This window comes from Nelumbo lutea, chromosome 1, assembly GCF_056320005.1.
Source record: "Nelumbo lutea isolate HS-2025 chromosome 1, American lotus-T2T, whole genome shotgun sequence".
NCBI lineage: Eukaryota > Viridiplantae > Streptophyta > Magnoliopsida > Proteales > Nelumbonaceae > Nelumbo > Nelumbo lutea.
Window position 1 is genome coordinate 170,725,243 of NC_142684.1, and position 21,886 is coordinate 170,747,128.

At 42.6% G+C, this 21,886-nt stretch overlaps 1 long non-coding RNA gene across 1 annotated transcript; it reads left to right on the top strand.

The window, feature by feature from the left end:
• Window positions 1-2,179: 2,179 nt before the first annotated feature.
• On the top strand, window positions 2,180-3,242 carry LOC148879146 (uncharacterized). The gene is made up of 2 exons (XR_016105946.1): window positions 2,180-2,420; window positions 2,514-3,242. It is a non-coding gene; the product is annotated as an uncharacterized LOC148879146 (long non-coding RNA).
• The last annotated feature ends 18,644 nt before the right edge of the window (window positions 3,243-21,886 follow it).

The window sequence follows — 21,886 nt, forward strand, 5'->3', positions numbered from 1 at the left end:
CATAGTTCTTCAACCTGTGATATCCCTCTCACCATCGATGACTTCCATGTTTATAGACGCTGGTGTGGAGTAAGGACGTAGATGGATGCTACTGTTCTAGGTTCAGCAGAGGAGAATGAAAAATGGAGGGAGGGAACTCTGGTTTTTTTTGCCTTTTTGTGTTTATGGCCAAAGTTCCATTAACATTACCTTTTATTCACCCCAACAACATGGCCATTTTTGGTTGGCGGGTTCACGCATCCCGTGAACCTACGGGTTCACAGAATGCAGTCTCACAAATAAGTATATGTACAATTGTGTGCAATTTTACTTGCATTAGTACAAAAGCATTTATTTTGGGTTTTACTTTATTCTGATTTATGTCTTAATTTACTTCATTTGTACTGCAATCAAACAAATAAGTTGAAATTTGAAACAAACATAGGTCAGAATTTACATTCAAATCATTTGCACTGCCATAATTTTGCATCAGTGCAAATTTATTTGCATTGCAACCAAGCACAGCCTTAACAGTAATTCACTAAGCAAATTAAAAAGAAGAAAAGGAAAGAAAGCATATAAATCCAATGCTTTAATTATGCCATAGAGGATTAGGAAAAGAAAGTGGGTCACCAAGGATAACATTCACCCACATACAGCCAAGCAGTTGGGACTTGTGAGCCGGGATTTGTCAACTGCAATTATTTATAGTTTAAAATGTTAATGGCAATTTGGAAGTAATTTATAGAAAACTAAAAGTAAAACCCTAATTCCTGTAATTCCTGAAGATCTCTAGGAGTAGACTCCTAGGATATGTTTGGTTTGAAGGAAAAGGTAGGGAAAGGAAGGGAAATACAGGGGAACCTTTACAAGGTTTGTAAAGGTTTTCCTACCATTCCCTGCACTTTCCTTCAAATCAAACAAAACCTTAGATTACGTTTTCTTAGTAAGAGAATTCTATCAAGAAAAGCCAACAGAGCAAACAAGCAACACAAAACACCGAAAACTGGAACAACTACCACAGAAAAAACACAAAAACAACAAAAAAGAAAAGCCACAGTCAAGATAAACAACAAAGAGAAAGGTCCTTTTAGGACAGAGTTTGCTACAGAAACTCAGACAAACCATGATGAGCTGCAGTATGCATGAGACACTTGAAAGAGAAGATTACATTCAAGCTTTGGGCTACTTGCAGGCAGTCCAAGAGTTGAAAAGAAACCTCAGCTGGGCTTCCTTCACCCAAACGAATTAGGCAATTTAACAGCAGTTTACTATCACTCTCCACCACTACATTCGACAGCTTTAGAGATTTTGCAAAAACCAAGCCTTCCTATAGAGCTGTAGCTTCAACTTGTTGAGGAGAGCAACCATTAACAGGCTTGCAATTTACTGCAAAAACAGACCCCTGTGAGTCCCTTACCACCATGCCAATAGCAGCTTTCCGGCTATTACAAAAAGCCCCATCCATATTTTATTTGAACCAGTTTTCTTGAGGGGGACACCAAAAAGAGGAGACTTCATGATCCCTACTAGAAGGGGGCCATGTTGGTGATGACATAGCTGCTGCCTTCTGAGATTCTAAATCTTTACTCTGTCAATAATAGAAATTGGATCAGGCTTTATACCTTTAAAAACCACATCATTCCTATGTATCCAAATATTCCATAATAGTAAGGCTGAGTAGGATTTCAAAAACATTTTCCTGTCCTTTTGGGAATTACAGAGTGAGAACCAGCTAGTTAGCCAATCCTTAACTATATGTTCGGTTTGAAGGAAAAGGTAGGGAAATGTAAGGAAGCCAATACAAGATTTGTAAAGATTTCCCTACATTTCTTTTCCTTTACCTACTTTTTCCTTCAAACCAAACACGGCTCCCCATGGTTTTGATGGGAAAACTTACCAATAAGCCCCCGAAACCAACAGTGTTTGGCAACTTTACAGGAGCAATCGAGGGAATAAAAATGAAGTTGAGGAGACCCACATTCCATTCTGTGGGTTTACCAGCTCGAATCCAGGGAAGATGTCGGTTCACGGGGAGAGTGTACCCTCCACTGGGAGGCATGCACGTTGCCCTTTTCAAATTTAACAATTCCGTCAATGTTAAATTCGATTATGCTTCCGCTAAGTGAGTCAATCCGGTTCAACCGGTTGGAAAGAGACAAAACCACCAATAAAAAGCCTTTTTTCCTCTCAATTGTTTGAATTCCCCTTCCCCATTTTCATTTTCATCTAAACCCTAACCCAAGAGCAAGAGCAACGATTTCACCAAGCTCTGACGACATGGAGCCAACTAGCGATAAGAATAAGCCGAATCCCTTCTTCTCATTCTCCTTCCTACCCTATTATTTATCTTTGTTAATATCTTCTTCCTTTCTCTTCTTCTAGCAACAAACCAGCAGCTGCGATTTCGATTTCACTATTGCACCGAACTCTAGCAGCATGTAGTCAACCGGCCGTAAACATCTTTTCTTCTCCTTTTTCTTTCAACCTTGTTATTCATCTTCGTTAATATCTTCTTCCTTTTCTTTTGGCAGGAGACCACCGGTAGTTATTTCATTGTTTCACCAAGCTCCAACAGCGATTGCCTTCCAATTCTAATGGCATGTTACCTAGCACAAGGTTGGTGCCGTCAAGCTCGAAGAAACAATTGTGTCTCAAAGTTTTCGCGTGTTGTATTGGCTACAACGAACCCAAACAGTATTGAATGGAAAACGGAAAAAACCCGATTTCCATTGAAGGGGTACAAGAGTTTGTTGTTTATATGTTCTAAGCGAAGAAATTGATGCCCTTGAAGTCATGGAAACATATGGAGATTTCATTGGAGCCTTTTAATTTTGAGCTTCTTACAGTTTCTCCGATGAAGTTATTATCGAGCAAAATCCAAATTGCTCCTATTGGATTAGTCAACATGCTTAATACCAATGGTGCCATTCAATCATTGTAGTAGGATGAGGAGACAAGTTCGGTTTGAATTGGAGTGAGGGGAACCGGAGAGATGAGGTTGTTAAAGTTTCTTTAATTGATGGTGAAAGGGTGCCATCTACGTTCGAGGAACACATGGTTGTGGTTCAAGTTCCATGGCCTACTTCTGTGCTATCTATAATTGATTACCAGTTTTAGAATCTGAGATGGGGATTGTATCCACAAAATAGGATATTTTTTTAAAAACCACAAAAAATGGATTGATGTTTGATTTTTGTTGAACTAAATTTATGTAATGTGAATAGTAGTAAAGAGCGGTCTGTTATTTATTGTCTATTGAACAGTAACTTATCTTCATTTTTCACAAACAACCAACTATAATATCGAGAAAACTTGTAGCCAGTGTAAATGAAGAACTAGTATGATAAGCGTGGAAACCTTTCTTGATCTTCTGGGGCTACCTATACAATAGCCGTGACGGTTAAATTTAACTGTATACACAAAAGGTGGGAGAAAACCGAGCCATATGAATCATAGCTCTTAAAGGATGTTCTCTACAATGAGAATCATGAAGTTGAAGGTGGGAACTTGGTGAAACAGTGAAATCACCACAGGTAGTCTCCTGCTAGAAGAAGAGGAAGGAGGAAGATATTAAGGAAGAGGAATAACAGGGTTGGAAGGGGAAGCAAAAGAATTTACTGCCAATTGACTCTACATCGTCAGAGCTTGGCGAAATTGTCATTGGTGGTCTCTTGCTCTTGGGCCAGGGCTTGGGTGAAAATGAAAATGGAAGAAAGGGGAATTCGAACGAATGAGAGGCAAAAAGACTTGTTTTAGATGATTTTGTCTTTTTCTAACCAGTTGAACTGGATTGACTCGCTTAACAGGAGTGTGAACCAAACTTAATGTTAACGGAATTGTTGGATTCAAAAAGGTTGACGTGCACGCCTCCCATTGGAGGGTGCATGCTTTCCATGAACCGACGGGTTCACTGGATTCACCCTCCAATTGGTTCCCCGGGTGGGGGCCTACCACTTTGAAATCCGGTAACCCTGGGATCCAGGGGTTCCAAATAGCAAGGTTACTACCTAAGCCAATAGACCAAAAGGAACCCTCCTTTATAACCTCTCTTCCTACTTAAATGCTCTTCCAACCCCAAGAGCCTGACTTGGGCAACTCATCACTGACACTGAGGAAGGACTTGTTTTTTTTATATATTTTGCTCTAATGACTCTTGCCCACAAACTGTCTTCTCACTGAATCCCTGAAACCTAGTCCTCCAGTTAGCTTAATTTTGCTCATTTGATTCCAATTAATACAACTAACTCTCTTGCTACCATCATCCTTACCCCACCAAAAAAATCTCTCTGGATCTTTTTGAGCTTCTCACAAATACTCAACGGGAGATGAAAACAAGACATGTAGTATGCCAGTATTGCATTTAAAATTGCCTTTATCAGAATCTCTTTGCTTGGTTCAAAAACTTTCTTTTTGCAAGTATTTTTTAGATTTTATCATGCACATTGGAATTAAGGAAGACTTCTTATTTGTTTAGGTTCACCTGTTGTCCAATGAAACCACTATATATATAAACGGATTGCCTTCAGAATCTTAGACCCTTCCCCCCACATTGGCTTTCGTGAAGATGTAACATCGTACTTACCATTGAATTGGAAACATGCGAGTCAAGGTGATTAAAACCGGAGCGGACAGATTAAAATCCAGGAAATTGGTTGTCGGGTTGAACAGATGATCCATTCTGATTTTAAAAAAGTAAGTTGTTGACTAAATTAATGGTTTTTGAGTAAAACAGATCCTAACTAACTGGTTTCTGATTTTGTGGTCCGGTTTTGAAAAACCATATCTTTTAAAAAATAATCTTTTTTCCCCCTTTTTTTTTTCAAAGTCCTATGGCCGGTCCATTCGATTAGCAGAAATTAACATCGTACTTACCATTGAATTAATGACCGAAGGAAACCCGGAGTGGAAGAAGACCTCATCGCAATTTTGTCATTACAAACAGCAAATTGAGCAAGTTAGGGTTAGGGAACTGATTAACCAACAAAACTTGGCAATCGGCGACGGGAATTGATTCCTATCATCAGATACGGATGTGATGATGAGCTCTGCATCACCTTCTAAGCATGCAAATAGATGAAAACATTAAGATTTTTGCCAAATTTAACCTTTCAAGCTTCAGTTAAGGAGGACTGTTCCAAAGTTTAACCTCCGCTTCTGTAGGGGTTCCATATTGGATGAGTCTAGAGGTCTGGCTAGAGTGGCCAACGGTAAACCGGCCACCAGTGTCCCGAAGATAACGATCTCCCTCTACATAAACTTTTAGGTGAGGTCCCAGGGGCATGACTCAATACATCCATGAATCTCTCTCTTTTGGCAATCAATGTTTTCAAAAGTCAAGTCGGACACAAAACGGAAAACCACCGTTTTGGTCACTTGCTGGGTCATGAGTACATATGGCGCATGAACATTCAATATATACAAAAATAAATAAATAAATAAATAACAGATATTATCATATATAGTTTTTTTTTCTCAAAATAAATAGATTTGACCAAATCAACATTTATTAGAAGCTTAAAAACTGTTTTTGTCCAAGGATTCTTGATTCCCACAATCATATTTGAATTTTAAAAACTACTAATTACTAAAAGTGTTCCCTTTCGCTTACTTTGAAATGAATACAAATAATATAAAATGCAAGCTTTTACACCGAACAAATCACTTTCCTTTTTTATTTTGAATACAAATACATAAAAAATAATATAAAATATAAGATTTTGTACTCTATATATTTGTATTTATATTCTTTCTAAACTGAGCATGGTTCATTCTTTTATAAGGACAATTTGGATAAATCGATTAATCTCTTTTTACTTAGGCAGTGTTTGGTTGCAATGCAAATGCAAATATCTATGCTACATATTTATCCATTTTTTGGTTCATGAATGCAAACATGATTCACATTTTAAACCGTTTTTGCATTTTCTTGTTTGTTTGAAATCAGTGCAAAAGTGTGAGTCCCTCATTAAATGCTCCAATTATCTCATGTTCTAGTGCATTAACTTTGGTCAAAAAGTTAATTATCAAAAGAACACAAAATCGTATCCAAAAAATAGGCACCGCAATAATCTCTTCTTCTCAGAGTACAAAATAGATACCCCGATTCGACATTTGTATCATAAACAAACGGAGCCTTAGGTATTCTAAGCTCAAATTTTAAGGAGCAAATTTACATATACTATGCATATGAAGAACTACTAGGCATATTTCAAAAAGTAAAAAAGAAAAACATCTAAAAGAAAACAAATGATTGAACATGTATTAAACAATAAGAAATACCATATCAATAATTGATAGTTTCATATATATGGAATAGTCTGTAATATATGCAAAATTTCTAATTATCGTTTTATTATACTGATTTTTTTCTACCGAGTAGCATGCGTATTTAGTTAGCAGCTTTTTTTATTGAACTTTTATTGTCAAAACAAAGTTGTTACTTTTTTTAAATAAAATAAAATAAAAAGATACGTAGACATATATTAGTTGTGTGCAGAAATGAAGCAGCCAGGGTAATTGGTTTTAACCCATCTTCGTGTGGATATTTTTCAATGTAAAAGCCTCATGCATCTAGCTATTACATGGAAAGCGAAGATGATTTTATATAGACATCATTTTTATTAGATTGTAAGCGAAACATAAACAAAATGCATATTGAAAATGAAAGGTCTGATACGGAATTAATTAGTGCATGTTATGTGACTCGGCTGCGATGGGATTGGGACAGTTGAGTATATGTTTGGCATCGATGTTGGAGTTATAGTACTGTTGATGTATGGGTCGGAAGCATCATTGTTTTTTTTTCTGAATTATTATTGTCATGTAGGACGTTTCTTAGAACAATAATATTTTTTTTTTGTTTGGTACCAATTCTCCAAGAAACATTTTTTTATACTTCTACCCATTATCTAGTGCCATATCACTGCTCTATTGGCAACAATGAGCTATAGCTCCAGGAAATGTTAAATTTGGCGTTGCTCCAAACCACGTCTTCCCGATTTTCAATATGTGACTTAAAGCACCATTTTCTATGAAAAACGATTTCAAAGAGATGGTTGTTTCCTGAACCACCCTGATATAGCATTGTTTTCTAACTTAATTTATGTCAAATTGGATATATATCACCCATACCATAAATTATCTACACATATCCTTACAAGTTTTAATTAATACATTAAAATATATATGGTATTTTTTATTAATTATTTATAAAAATATAGTCTTATCGAGCTGTAGTATGAATGAAATAGATATTTGACAAATTAATCCAACATGAGGAGGCTCAAATTTTCTGCATTGAGTTGATTTCAAATCCATGCACCCTGAGTCCCTGATGCAAACATAAGCAGCCTAGAGTGATGCATGAATGTGTCAAATGTCCAAGTGATTTTACCATTTCTCATATATTGAAGGCATTTTGTCAAAAGGGTTGCCGACAATGACTAACCTAGTTCAGTGACTTGAAAGAGCAACACGCAAGGAATCCCCAATAAGCCAAAAGTATTTGATACTGTGTTTGCTTTACAAAGGTCAAGAACAAGAGGGGCCCAAACGCATGGATGATTGTGGAATCATGCATCATGCATATTTAAAAGAAAAGAAAGATCGATATTTGTTTGGAAAAGAAGTGAGAGACAGATGGGACTTGTATTTGAATCATATGACCGTCATCAACAGTTGGGTTGTACGGTACCTATTACCATACTGATACAGGGAAGGTTCCTTTGGTTTTTCATGACATTGAAAGACACGGCTAGTCCGGCTCGGTATCTACTTGGATTCTCTGAGTCTGACTTAGGTGTTACGTCTCCTCCGCCGGTACATACACTATGAGTCTATAGCTATTGTGATTTAATGCTAGTACTTATTAATGAAATTTAAGTCAATTTTACTTTTGGGGTGTTTTGATCAGCGTTTTCTCTGAAAACAAACACACACACAACACCCTGGGGTCAATAAAAAGCAACCTTGATAATTAAACTGTGTTTGTGTTTTGCTTTTGTTCATATTTCTTTTCTCTTTTTAGTAAACCTTGTTTGTCCTAACTAAAATAGCAACAATTAAGGCACCCACAAGACAAATATGGTCAATTTCTATACACAAGAAGAATAAGGCAGCTACACAATTAAGGTTATATCACTGCTAATCTTTATCATCAACAATTCAAAATCAAAAGGGTTGGCAGTGCACATCTTAATCCATGTTTGGATTTAATTGCTTCACCCTTCAGGACTTGTATTTCATGAAGCACGAGAATTAACATTATTTTTTTTTTTTGCCAATTTTGTTGCTACAGCTTGAAGCTAGCCTCTATATTTTATTTCATTTCCAAAATTTGTCCCCATTTTCGCTTTATTGCTTCAAAAGATATTTTATTCACATAAAAGTTTTGCTAGCTACCCCATAGGGGGGCTTGTTTTCTATCCTTTTCCTTTTGATCTTTGTGTTTTCTCTCTTCTCTATTCAATCAAAATTTTGATTTTGACAAATTTATTAGTATATATTAAAACAAAGTTGGTCACCTAACATGGCCTTTCTTTTCTTTCTTCCTCCAATCTAGTGTATCTCCCTTATTCCTTTCCTAAAATCTCTCAAGTTGCCACTACCTCATTTACATTCAAAATTAATCACAATTCTGAATCACGATATATTAGGAAACTTGTCAAAAACCTCTGCCGCACAAGCCCCTCATTTTCCTTTTAATGGTTTCTTTAGAGGATCTCAAAATTCTCTTGGAGGGTCTCTTCCTTTCATTGCCACAAATGGGAACTGCTAGCCTTCACCATGGTTTGTATTTATTTCTTTCTTCTAACTACTGAAATATCTATTTCTTTTTCAAAACCTAAAACAGGGTTCAGCTTGGTAGGGTTTCTTCTTCACGGAGAAATGATGAAAACAACATTCTCTATTCTTTGAGAAGTATAACTTTTGAACCATTATTGGTTCAAATGGTTAGACCGTTCGGCCTAAAAACCATTCAGGCAACCAGTTCTATTTCACCCCTGACCAAGTCTTTTGTCAAAACTGTTGACTTGATCTATAGCCCGCTGACCTGGGTGATTGGACTATCACCCATTTGATCAGTATAATGTTTTTTTGCCATTTTTATTTTAATTACTTTTTTAAATTGCAACAAATCATCCGTTCAGATCAAATTCGAACAGAAACCAGTAACCAAAGTGGTTTCAGTTCTGAATCGATTTTCAAAACATCGATAAGAATATCTTTTCCACCATGGGGGTGGAGGAGTGGAAAGGACGAAAACAACGAAAAGATTTGTCCTTAAACTGAACTGTGAAAGAGCCCTGAAATTTTTGAACAAGTCTTTTCCCAGTACTAATACCTTTCTACATGCTAGGGGCGTTTATATTTTGGATGAGATAATAAATAGAAGGTGTTTGATTATTGTGGGGCATTCTCTTCTCCACTGTTCGATTCCATCTAAAACTCTCACCCACGTACCGGCCGGCTTTGATTAATTATTCTACCAAGGCAAGTTTGGTGGTTAGTTTTATTGTGCACTTATGTTAAATGGTCAAGATATATATTTTTTACATTGCTCAATGCAAATTCCACTTCTATTCTATTATTTGGTGCAAGTGTTTTGCATTATATCTTCTCCAAGATCTTAAAAGATCTTCCAATATATAAATGCTATTTGGACCATCTTGAATTCTCTATTTGTATCATATGCTTTGATTTAAGTACATTCAACTTATATATTAATGTTTATCATGAGCTGGTTTTGGTCCTTTTCCGAGGGGAATTTGAAATATGCTGAGAAGGCAATGACCCTCCTAAAAACCACAACAAATGAGCTAATTCTTTATGGGCTATATAAGCAACTTTCACCTATCAATACCAATACCAGTGATGTGTAATTCGGCTAATCCCTATTGGAGGTGGCCTGGCTTCCAACGACGACGAGAACGGGTTCTCAAAAGAGAGGAGTTCAAAGATCCCGGGGTGATTCACCTGACGTGGATACTCCGATGGTTAAGTCAGAATACAGTGATAGTGTAGAACTTGAAGATGATAATAGTGAGAGAGCTCAAAGAGTAGAGATTTCGTACAACAATAATAATCATAGAACTTAACTTCACCCCTGGTGAGAGTGGGGTCTTTGTACACTGGCTCAGGTGGGTAGGTGGAACGGTCACTAAACCCCTGTTATGATGGGACCTGTTGCGTGTTAGGTGGTTGAAGCGCCGCCAAACGGTAATAATGTCACTTCATCGTAACGGGGAGTTGGAGAACCAATGTTACCATTATAAGTACGGTCCTGCGGGGTTCAAGGATGGGGGTGTATTCCACGTGGTGGCCATGCAGAGGTATGTACGGTCAGTGAACTTCCTACAGGATACTAGGTTGCTCGGTAGCGAGCTAATGAGTAGCCAGCTTCTCGAGCTTGTGCTTTGGTCCGCCTTTGTGAACGTCGAAGTGACTTTGAGCCGAGGTGATCTCAATTCAGAATACTAGCCTACCCGAGCTCGGTATGGCTTGTGCCAAGTTGTCACTTACATTGAGTCACATACACACATCGTCTGTAATATGAGGTCGGGCCAATTCACCCTTCATCAACCAGTATCATGTTTTTTTATTTAGAAGTCAAGTGAAAGTAAATTATTATAATCTTTCATTGATGAGGAGCATGGCAAAGTAGTGGGATGTGTATATAGAAATGTTCTGAAATCAGACAAAAACAGCCAGTTGAACCAGTCGAATCGTCACCAGACCCCTTATTGATTCTGACATACCCCGAAAATCATATTGTTAAAAACAAAGTAAAAAATCACCCACCCATCTGGTTCAACCTGGGAACCGATGAATCAGTCTTGGTTTTGCATAACCAGCCAATTTACCTCCCGTCCCTCTTTCTCTTTCGTTCGAACTCTAGCTATCATCAAATATTGCCTCCTCCAATGCTAGCAACAGCCATGACTCGTTGCCTCATCGTCGACCATCTCAAGCAGTAGCTGACGATGCCATGTACTCTCTCTCTCCTCTTCCGCCACTTCCTCCTCCTTCTTCTTCCCACCCGTGGTCTGTTCATCATACCCCTTCAACTCCGTTGGTTGTCTATTCTCTTCCTCTTCCTCCTCCTCCTCTTTCTTCTTTCTTCTCCAGCGGACCTGGTGGTCTATTCACCACCACTTGTGTGATAGTAGTGGTTCCTCTCTTCTCCTCTTTCCTCCTCCTCCTCCCACCACTTGACACTTTGTTTCTGCAATCTCCGACAATTTATTTTAGTTTAAATTTTAAATATTTATTTTTTTAATTTCTAAATTCAAAAATTTGTTAACATTCATTAGTTTTGTTTATAGGTTTGCTCAAATTCGATTGATCTTTGTTTTAGGCTTTCGGTCCACCAAATTCTTAGACAATAGACAAGACAACCCACCTACTTGTTCAGTTCCAGGTTAGCCTAAGCCCCCTTTAAAGCTTGGAACAGAAATATAGAAATAGTGAAATTTAAACTTCAATAAATTGATGTCATATTTTGAATTTTGTAGAAATAAATTAAATAATTAAATAATATGATTAAGGAATTAGGATAAATAATTGTGCTTAATTTATAATTTTATAAGGATTGAGTCTTAAACTTTATTTGTTGATGTATTTGTTTTCATTGTGGACATATTGTTTTAAACTTCGAAAGTTTGAATTATTATTTTATTTCTATATTGGATTATTTTGGATTAATTTTCTTTCATATTTAGTATTTTTTTCAATATATATGTAATTTATTACATCAGCATGGTTTGACCTCCGGTTAAATCCCTATCAAACTTCTTACATGTGAACCTCTGCCTTTACCAAGTTGATGTCTGGTCCACTTCTCAGAACATTGATATATAGGTGTTAAATTATTTATGTAAATATTAGTTTATGTTGGCATCTTGAAAACCGTTAGTATTTAATATTTACACTAACTTGACTTTAAATTTAAATAAAAAGTTATTATTAATAATTATTGTAAATTAAATTATGTAATTATTATTTAAGTAAATATTCATGAGAAGTTCAATAGGAATTTTAGTATATTATGGTTACTTATGTTTAACTAATCAATTTTAATTTTTGTCAAAGAAAGCCATAAAGCATCATAAAAGAAGAAAAATCAAATAGGGGTGTTGATTCGGTTAATCGAATGTGGGTCTACTTTTTAAGCCAAATTAATATTGTCGGTTTTTAGAAAATTGGTAATTGACCGATTTAGTTCATCGGTTGTTTGGTATTTTTATATTTATAGTATATATTATAAAATATATATAAGTATATAACTAAAAAATAGAAATATAATAATATTATATTTTAAATATTAACTAATATAATATATATAAATATGCATAAAATATATAAAAATATATGTGATGGAGGATGATTTGACCCGATCTACTGAAATGATGACACGTGGACCTGACTCAACATGAGCAACGGTTCAGCAGCCTGACTTGACCGCGACCAAGTAACGAGTCTATAGAACAGTTTGCTACGTCATAGCTCTCTATAGGGGGAGCTTGCTACAACGCGAGCTCCAGATCCCCCGAGCTACTGAGAAGAGAATACTCCAAGATTATTTCAGCTCACGAGCTAGGGAAACCAACTCGCTCCAGCACCTGGGCAGAAGAACTGCCCCAAAGACCAACCTTGATAAGGGTTACCTGGAAGTACCCCTAAGAGTTTGCTACAAAGTAGCTTACGGCAAGGATAGCCCGCTATGAAGTAACTTGCGACTATGATGCGATTCTCTCAGGAAGCTTCCATCTGACAAGACCGTACTCGTCAGACTGCGCCACATCTCTCGACTGACGGCGCAGTCCCTGACCGATTGACAGTCTACCCCACGTCTCTTGACAGATGATGGCGTGCCTATCCCTTCAAAGACGTGTCACTCAGCCAAGCAAGTAGTACATTGTAACGATCACCTGCGCAGCCCTGGCAGGTAACAGCTGCGACAGGAGCCCAGTGGCGGTTATGCCTGATTTGATAAAAATGTCCCTATAAAATCCCTTTAAGCAGAGAGACAGACTCTCTCTCTCCCCCGGAATTAAATCTAAACTTGCACTCTTACTTGCTCACGAGCTAATCTAGAGATAGTGATCCACCGCAATCTACACTCTTAGCCTTTTATACTCTCTCTTCTTCCTCCCTAGCGTTCTAACTTAAGCTTTGGAGTATTCCTGTTGGGCAAATCCCCAGGAATCCTTCTTCTTCATCTTCTCATGTACCGTTTGTTGCCAACAAGGAGTACCCAGATCGTGCCGCATCATTTGGCGTCGTCTGTGGGAACGCTTCTAAAAGCCTTCCTCCAAGCTTTTACAGCACCTTCTTCCAAAACTCAACATTCTTCATGGCTTCTTCCAGCAATGCCGGATGTGGCAACAGCCAGAACGCTAATGGGGAGCAGCCCCAGCTTCCTACTATCTGCATCGAACAGTTTACCGTCCCTCTCTTCGTGGACGGAGTCCCCAGTTTGAATGTGCCTCCTACTGTGGCACCTGCAGTTGCTCCGCTCCCTTCTACAATAGGAGCATCCTTTGTTGAACCCTCGGTTGTGCCCCCGATGGCCAACCCGAACCAACTGGAGGACTTAGTGTAGTGCATGCGGGCCATCCAGGCTCAAATGCAACAATTCCAACAATTCCAACTCTACCAACAACAAGTGTTGCACCAGGTTTCCCAGTACCAATACCAGCAGCAGTTTCCCTCTCTGCCTCAGGCCCAGCCGCCGCTTCCCCCCCGGCACCCGGCCACAAAGCAGGCCAAGCCAACTAACCGAAGTGAGAGGCCTCGTCGGGGAGAAGCTTCCCAGGTCTAGGATCCAGCCAAGAGCCACACCTCTTCCCGTAACAAGAAGGAGAGGCCGGCTACCCCCTCGGCACCTGCCTCATAGTCTGTGGGCGGGTTAGGGGCCTCTCACCCAACAAAGCCCGTGTCACCACAGCCTTCGTAGTCTGAGCTCCTGTTAGCGGACAATCCGTTCGAGGTCCTAGAAATGGGCTACAGACAGGGCCCTTTGGTCCAGAGTCATCACCAGCAGTTCGAGCCTATCGAGCTCGACAACACTGAAGCGTCGAGCACCAAAGCCGAACCAGCAAAGCAGCAGCGAAGACGCCGACGAGCTCACCGAACTACTTCTAGAGCCTCTCCCAAGCTCAAAGGAAAAGAGGAGGTATGCTCAGCTGAAGTGAAAGCTACCCCTCTCCTCTCGGTTTCTTCCCTGCTATCTCCAGAACTCCTTGTTGTCCCCATGCCAAAGGATTTCAAGCTCCTCCCTCTAGACAAGTATGATGGGTCTTTCAATCCAAATGACCATGTGGATGCCTTCCAATCCCAGATGCTCCTGGCACGAGCCAACAAGTCCTACATGTGCGTGGCCTTCTCCACTACCTTCAGAGGAGTGACCCGACCTAATACCGAAACCTCACACCCGGCTCGATAAGAAGTTGGGTGCAATTCGTACAGGTTTTCACCTCCCACTTCGTCACCAGCAAGAGATGCCCGTGAACTCAGGAAAGCCTCCTCAGCATAGTGCAAAAGGAAGGGGAGTCCATCCGGAGCTACATTAAGTGGTTCAATGATGCTTGTTTGTAGATACCCGACCTGAATCCTACAGTTCGCCTCATAGCAACCAAGCGAGGTATCACCCATAAGGAGTTCAAGTGGCACATAGTTGTCAACCAACCCAGAACCATAACCGAGTTGCTTAAGCTTGCGGATCGGTTTATTGGGACTGAGGAGGAGATCAACTAGAAGGGCGAGTAGGCCCCAGAAAAAAGAAACAGGGAGCCAAAAGCCCTGTCTCAGGGCGACAGCAGGAAGAAGAAGGACATAGCTCGGGGGGCGAGGCCAGTTCAGCCCTCTCAAGCTCTAGCAACAGAAAGGGACTACATGCCCCTCAACACAAAACGGGTTGAGATCCTCATGGCGATCAAGGACGCTCCATATGTGAAGTGGTCACCTCGGCTGAAGGCCGACCCTAGCACCTAGAATAAAAATTTGTATTGCCATTTTCATAAAGATCACGGTCATAGTACCGAGAGTTGTAAAAACCTCCACGATGATATAGAAGAGCTCATCCGTCGTGGATATTTACGAAATTTTGTACAAAATAATAATAATAATAATAAAGCAGATCGACAAGGGGAGCAAAGTAGAGATGCTCCCGAGTCCAGTAGGCAAGCGGAACAACCACAGAAGCAACCCCCCAAGGAGAGACCAGTCTGGGGGATCATCCATGTTATAGTTAGAGGCTCGATCGTGGCGGGCTGCACCTCAACAGCAGCTCGCGAGACCGGCATGGAAGGGCAGAACCCTCCAAAGCGACCAAGGACAAAAGACCCCATCTTCTTCATAGAGGACGATGCACGCGGGGTCCACTACCCCCATGATGACACGCTCGTCATAAAGGTGAAGATCAATGACTTCGAAGTCAAGTGAGTCCTCGTCGATTCAGGCAGCTCGACAGACATCCTCTTCAAAGCGGCATTTGACAAGCTTTAGCTTTAGGAGAGCGACTTAAAGCCCGCGAACACTCCCCTGGTGGGCTTCAGCAGAGAGGAAGTTCGGCCCTTAGGAAGGGTGACAGTACCTGTGGAAGTCGGCACCTAGCCTAACATTGTAAGGCTCAACCACGACTTCTCGGTGGTAGCAACCCCCTCCCCGTATAATGCCATAGTAGGTCGGCCGATTACCCATGCTTTATGGGTTGTGGTGTCCACCTACTACTTGGCCATGAAGTTCCCCACGGACTTTGGCATCGGGGTAGCGCGAGGTGACCAGCTTGAGTCTCGCAAATGCTATGCCGCCACCCTCAAGGAAAAATCCAAGGTGGCCGATAACTTCGAACTAGAGCGACCTACGGAGTAGAGTGAGGAGCGAGCTGCGCTTACGGAGGAGATCGTCTCTATCCCAACCTTGACAGAGGACCTTGCCCGAACACTTCAGATCAGTGCTTCCATCGAGGAGCCCCTACGATCTGAACCGGTACACTTTTTACTTAAGATTTAGATGTTTTTGCTTGGTCTGCGGCAGAAATGCCCGACATAGACCCCACCATCATAACTCATAAGCTTAATATTGATCCTATAATTAGGCCCGTTAGACAGAAGAAATACAACCTAGCCCTAGAGCGGTGGAGGGCAGTCAACGAGGAGGTCAGGTAGCTCCTCACAGCCAATTTTATCAGGGAAGTCCATTACTGAGCTGAGTGGCCAACCCCGTTCTGGTAGAAAAGTCTAATGGTAAATGGCGCATGTGCGTCGACTACACCGACTTGAACCGAGCTTGCCCAAAGGACTGCTTCCCACTCCCCAGGATTGACCGCCTAGTGGACGCGACCTCAGGGCATGAGTTGTTGAGCTTTCTAGACGCCTACTCGGGCTACAATCAGATCAGGATGGACCTAGCCGATGAAGAGAAAAATGCCTTTATAACCAAACTCGGCCTGTACTGTTACAAGGTCATGCCCTTCGGATTAAAGAATGCTAGGGCGACCTTCCAAAGACTTGTAAATAAACTGTTTGAGCCATTGATTGGCCAAAAGGTGGAATGTTATGTAGACGACATAGTTGTCAAAACCCAGCTCTATTGTGACTTAATACAAGATTTGAACTTAGTTTTTGAAATTCTACGTAAATTCAATATGAAGTTAAACCCGAATAAGTGTGCCTTTGGGGTCACCTCGGGAAAATTCCTGGGGTACATCGTGAACCGGCGGCATTGAGGCCAACCTGGACAAAATAAAGGCCCTCTTAGACATGCAACAACCCCGGAAAATGGAGGTTCAGAGGTTGAATGACTGAATAGCCGCCCTGAGTCGCTTCATGTCCAAGTCAGCAGATCACTGCCTACCTTTCTTTAAAGCAATTAAAAGCAAAGGGTTCGAATGGACCCAAGACTGTCAACTCGCGTTCGACAAGCTCAAAAAATGCATCGCTAGTATATTGGTCTTAACCCGGCCTTAAGAGGGCGATGTTTTAGAGTTGTACCTCTCGGCCAGCGACGAAGTGGTCAGCTCGGTACAAATAAAAGAAGTAGATCGGGTCCAACGACCTATCTACTATGTTAGTAAAGTGTTGCAGGGAGCAGAGATAAGATACTCGAAGATAGAAAAACTGGCCTACGCACTTGTTATCACAGCCTGAAAGCTCCGCACGTACTTCCAAGCTCACATGGTTATCGTCCTCATCAACAAACCTCTAAGGCAAGTCTTACTCAAGCCTGAGGTCTCTGGTCAACTGACGAAGTGGTCCGTTGAGCTCAGCGAGTATGATCTCCAATATAAGCTGCGGACTGCTATTAAAGCCCAAGCCTAAGCAGATTTCGTTGCAGAATGCACTTTCAGCTCCAAAGTCCCTAGGTCGGTTGAGCACGAGGCCCCTAGTTCGGGCGAGCCCAAAGCTCCCAGGCCGGTTGAGTTTGAGTACCGTGAGGTTGCAGCTAGTGTGGCATCTCTCCTAGTTAGGCCAAGCGCGAACTGGGATGAGGAGCCCTAGATCCTGCACGTAGACGGCTCCTCGAACCAGCAGAGCAATGGAGCTGGAATAGTCTTGCACGGCTCAAGTGGCACAAAGTTGGAGTATGCACTGCGCTTCGAGTTCGCGGCATCCAATAATGAAGCGGAGTATGAAGCGTTGATAGCCAGGCTAGCTCTAGCCAAAGAAATGAAAGCCCAGCACATTACCATCTTCAGCGACTCCTAGCTCGTGGTCAATCAGGTCACAAGAGAATACGAAGCTCGCGAACCGACTATGATTGCCTACTTAGCCAAAGTACAGGAGGCCCTGCTCAACTTCCAGTCATACTTCATCTGGAAAATCCCAAGGTTGGAGAATGCTGAGGCCGACGCCCTGTCCCGGTTAGCCAGCACCGGTGATAATACCATGAGAACCGTGTACGTAGAGAACTTGCCTCGGCCTAGAATTCCCGGGGGGCAGAGGAGGCCGTTCCTATCGTTCAAGCAGAGCCGAGCTGGATCGACCCGCACGCGAGCTTCCTGCTACACGGGACCCTCCCTGCGGACCGCAACACCGCTAGGAGGGTAGAGCGTCAGGCTGCCAAATATGTCATGATAGACGAACGACTGTACCGAAAATCCTACACGCTCCCCTACCTACGCTACTTGCGACCTACCGAAACCGAGCTCGTATTCCACGACACTCAAGAGGTTCTGTGCGGTGGACACTTGGGGGGTAGACAGGGATACTAATGGCCGACAATGAAAGCAGATGCCATTGAGCTCGTCAGAAAATGTGACAAGTGCCAGAAGCACGCCAACATCCACCATCAGCCCGCTGCCGACCTCAAGTACCTCACCAGCCTGTGGCCTTTCGCACAATGGGGTATCGACATACTTGGGCCATTTCCACCAACGATAGGCCAAAGGAATTTCTTAGTGGTAGTAGTGGATTCTTTCACCAAGTGGGTAGAAACTGAACCTCTCGTAACAATCACAACCCGAAACGTTCAAAACTTCTTTTGGAAGAACATCGCATGCCACTCGGGCTACCTCGGGTGTTAATTTCTAACAACAGCAATCATTTCGAGGACATCAAATTCCAGAACTGGTGCCATGACATGGGGATCCGACAGAACTTCACTTCGGTAGCACATCCTCAAGCAACCGGTCAAGTAGAGGTCATGAACAGAGCTTTTCTTCGTAGACTCAAAGCACGCCTAGACCAAGCTAAAGGATTGTGGGCAGATGAGCTACCCAGCGTTCTATGGGCTTATTGAACACCAGAGAAGACCGCCATAAGAGAAACCCCCTTCAACCTCACCTATGGCACCGAAGCAGTCATCCCAGTTGAGATTGAGGTTCCCTCGCTACAACTGGAAGGGTACGACGACAAGGCAAATAAAGATGAGGTATGTACCAACCTCAACCTACTCGACGAAGTAAGGGACCTTGCATATATCAGGACCGCAGCTTATCAACAAAGAGTAGCTCGGAACTATAACGCTAGGATCAAGAAGCGGAACCTCCGCGTTGGCGACCTGGTCCTTCGAAAAATTATGGTACCTGAGCCCGGCGTTGGTAAGCTCAGACCAAAGTGGAAAGGACCTTACCAAGTGAAATGAGTTCTCGGGGAAGGAACGTACGAGCTTGAAACCCTTGAAGGGAAACAAGTACCTCGGGCATGGAATATTGTCAACTTAAGGCAATATTACCTATAACTACTGAGTAGACCATGAGTGAGCCTAAGGGCCAAAATTCTGAGCTAACACGACATCGGCGCTATAAGACCTAGTCGCCTCTATAGCATGGGCAAACTACTGAGTAGACCATGAGTCACTCCTAGATCCTAAGGGCCAAAATGCTTAGCTAACACAACCTCGGTGCAACAAGGCCCAGTTGCCTCCATGGCATGGGCAAACTTCAAGGGCAGACTATGTCACGCCCTCAGCCTAAGGGCTAAAACACCGAGCTAACGTAGACCTCGGTATTAGGAAAGACTTAGCTGCATCAGTGGCGAAGGCAAAGTATGAAATATCAAAGGCGTAGGCAGCTCGGGTTTAAACCCCACGAAGCTTGGCTCGTCTCGGCACATTGGTTGAACTAAGGTATAAGCAACAAACGTATAGTTCGGGCATACATGGTAACCACTCCGCGATATACTATAGGGATGCCTCAAACGTAACTGCCGAAAGATCCTATTTCGGGTATGTAACCCTAAAAGCTCGAAGTGATGAAATCGCTTTAGCAAAAATAAAAGAGCACAGAAGAAGAAAATAAATTTCATTACTTTTTCAAAAAAAAAACAACTGAGCAAAACAGCTCGAGAAAGTTCAGTAGAAGGTAAAAAGGGCACAACCGCCCAGCAATGATCTTTTCAAGACTGGGTTTATGGCACCCGAGAGCCACCAGAAATCAAAGCAGAAAATCGACGCCGCCAGCCTTAAGGGTCCACCTCCTCCACCTCATCCTCGTCCTCCGGGGAGTCAGGCTCTTCCTCCTCCGCCTGGTCCGCCGTCTCGGGAGACAAGCCCTTCATAGTGATGCCATCAAGATTGAGCCCGGAAAATTTCTTTCGCACCAACCAGCAGCAGAGCTTGAATCCAAAGCGATACGAGCTCGAGCCATACTCTACCTGGAGGTCGTGATACTCCTGAGAGTCCTTGAAGTCCCAGACCGCTCTCTCCCACTCGGCCTCCACCATGTTGTCGAAGTTTCAAGTTCGGTCCAGAAGAGTGGACTCCAAGTCTCGAACCTGTTGGCGAAGGAGCTCCCTCTCCACTGCCACCCTCGATGATTCCTCCCTATAGCGCGCACTCTCTTCAGAAAGCCTGGCAATCCGCGCCTCCTAGTCTCAAACAAGTAGCTCCTAGGACTCGCTCCCCTTGTGAGTGTGAAGGAGCTCACCCCGAGTCCGGTCAAGCTCGCCCTGGAGCTTTTGAACGTTGACCTTCTGGTTATAAGCGTCGTAGGAGTGGACGTGTGTCTGGAGGGCCATGGAGTGTATGGCGGTGTTCACCTGCCAACAAGAGACTGGAGTCAAAGGACAACAAAAGGAAGCGAAAGATGAAGGAGAAGAGAAGGACCACTTACCACCATACAGTGAGAGGCAGCGAGCGTGGAAAGATCCCCAGGCTCCATCGCCCCCACTTAGAGACCTCTTCGTTGCAGATTGCTCTTCGGCTCCTCCGACGAGCCACGAAGAAGTCATTTACACCCTCCCAGTTCCCCACTGAGAACTGCGGGTAGGGAAACGGTTGAGAAGGACCTGGAGGGACCACCCCTTGCTGTAGGAGCTCGCCCTCCTCGAGGCTGGACCCGCCAACACCTCCTTCAGATGGAGGCGGCAGAACTTTGGGCGACGGAGAGGTGAAGTATGGCTCAACAGACCCGAACTTGGTACCCCCATAGGGGGAAGTCTGGTCGGGGCGCGACCTCTTCGCTTTGTGCCTCTGGTTGCTCGAAAGGAGGTGGTGTGAATCAACACCAGACATAATGGCTGCCAAAAATGAAACCACAAGATATTAGTTCGGTAAAGAACATAGTACATGTATATACGCAATATTACTACAAGACACTATGCAACCTAAAAAGACAACCTACCCGGACTCAGGCCGGCCTGCACGAGCTTCTCCTTGGTCAAGTAGTCCGAATAGAGGAAGCCTATCGATGCCCAAGACAACATCATTTTTCAAGTTTCGGGGTCCAACTCGCCCCCGGGGTCCTAGATGGTGCCCCTTCAAGAAGTTGGGAAGGGCTACCCCTCGGGGTTACGGACCACAAAATAATTCCGCTTCCAAGCGGGAATCTTATTAGATAGCTCGTACAAAAGCTTATAGCCGCGGCGGGGAGAGAGGTAGTAAAAGCGCCTCTCCGGTGGAACCCCAGGAGTGGCATTTTTTATACAAATAATAGAGTCAAAGATGTCAAGGTTCAAAGGAAGATAGTATTCGTAGCACAAAGATATAGTACCAACCATGTTCCGAATAGCGTTGGGATGAAGCTGATCGATGGTGACGTTAAAATGGTTTAGCACCTCCACTATTAAGGGGTGCAGAGGAAGACACAGGCCAGCCTCAAGCTGTTCTTGGAAGATAACTATATCATTGGGACCATGCTCCCAAGGGAAGTTGCTAGTGGAGAGGCTGTAGACTAGGTCCCCAAGGAGGTGAAAATAGCGGATTAGAGACATGAGTCTCTCCACCGTCATGGAGGAAGGGCCAAAAGTGTCAGGCTCCCTTCCCCGGGAAGTAGATGCTACATCGCCGGTGGTCTCCCGAGCTTCTGGGACCTGCTCCCAAGCTCCCCCTGAGCTCGAGTGAGCATCGTCGTCCTGGTTACCGCCCCGGTGGTAGGTATGGTATGGGTACCCAGACATGGTTGATAGTGATTGGGATTCACCAGAAAAGACGAAACGAAGTAAACTGAGGAACTCGGGTAGAG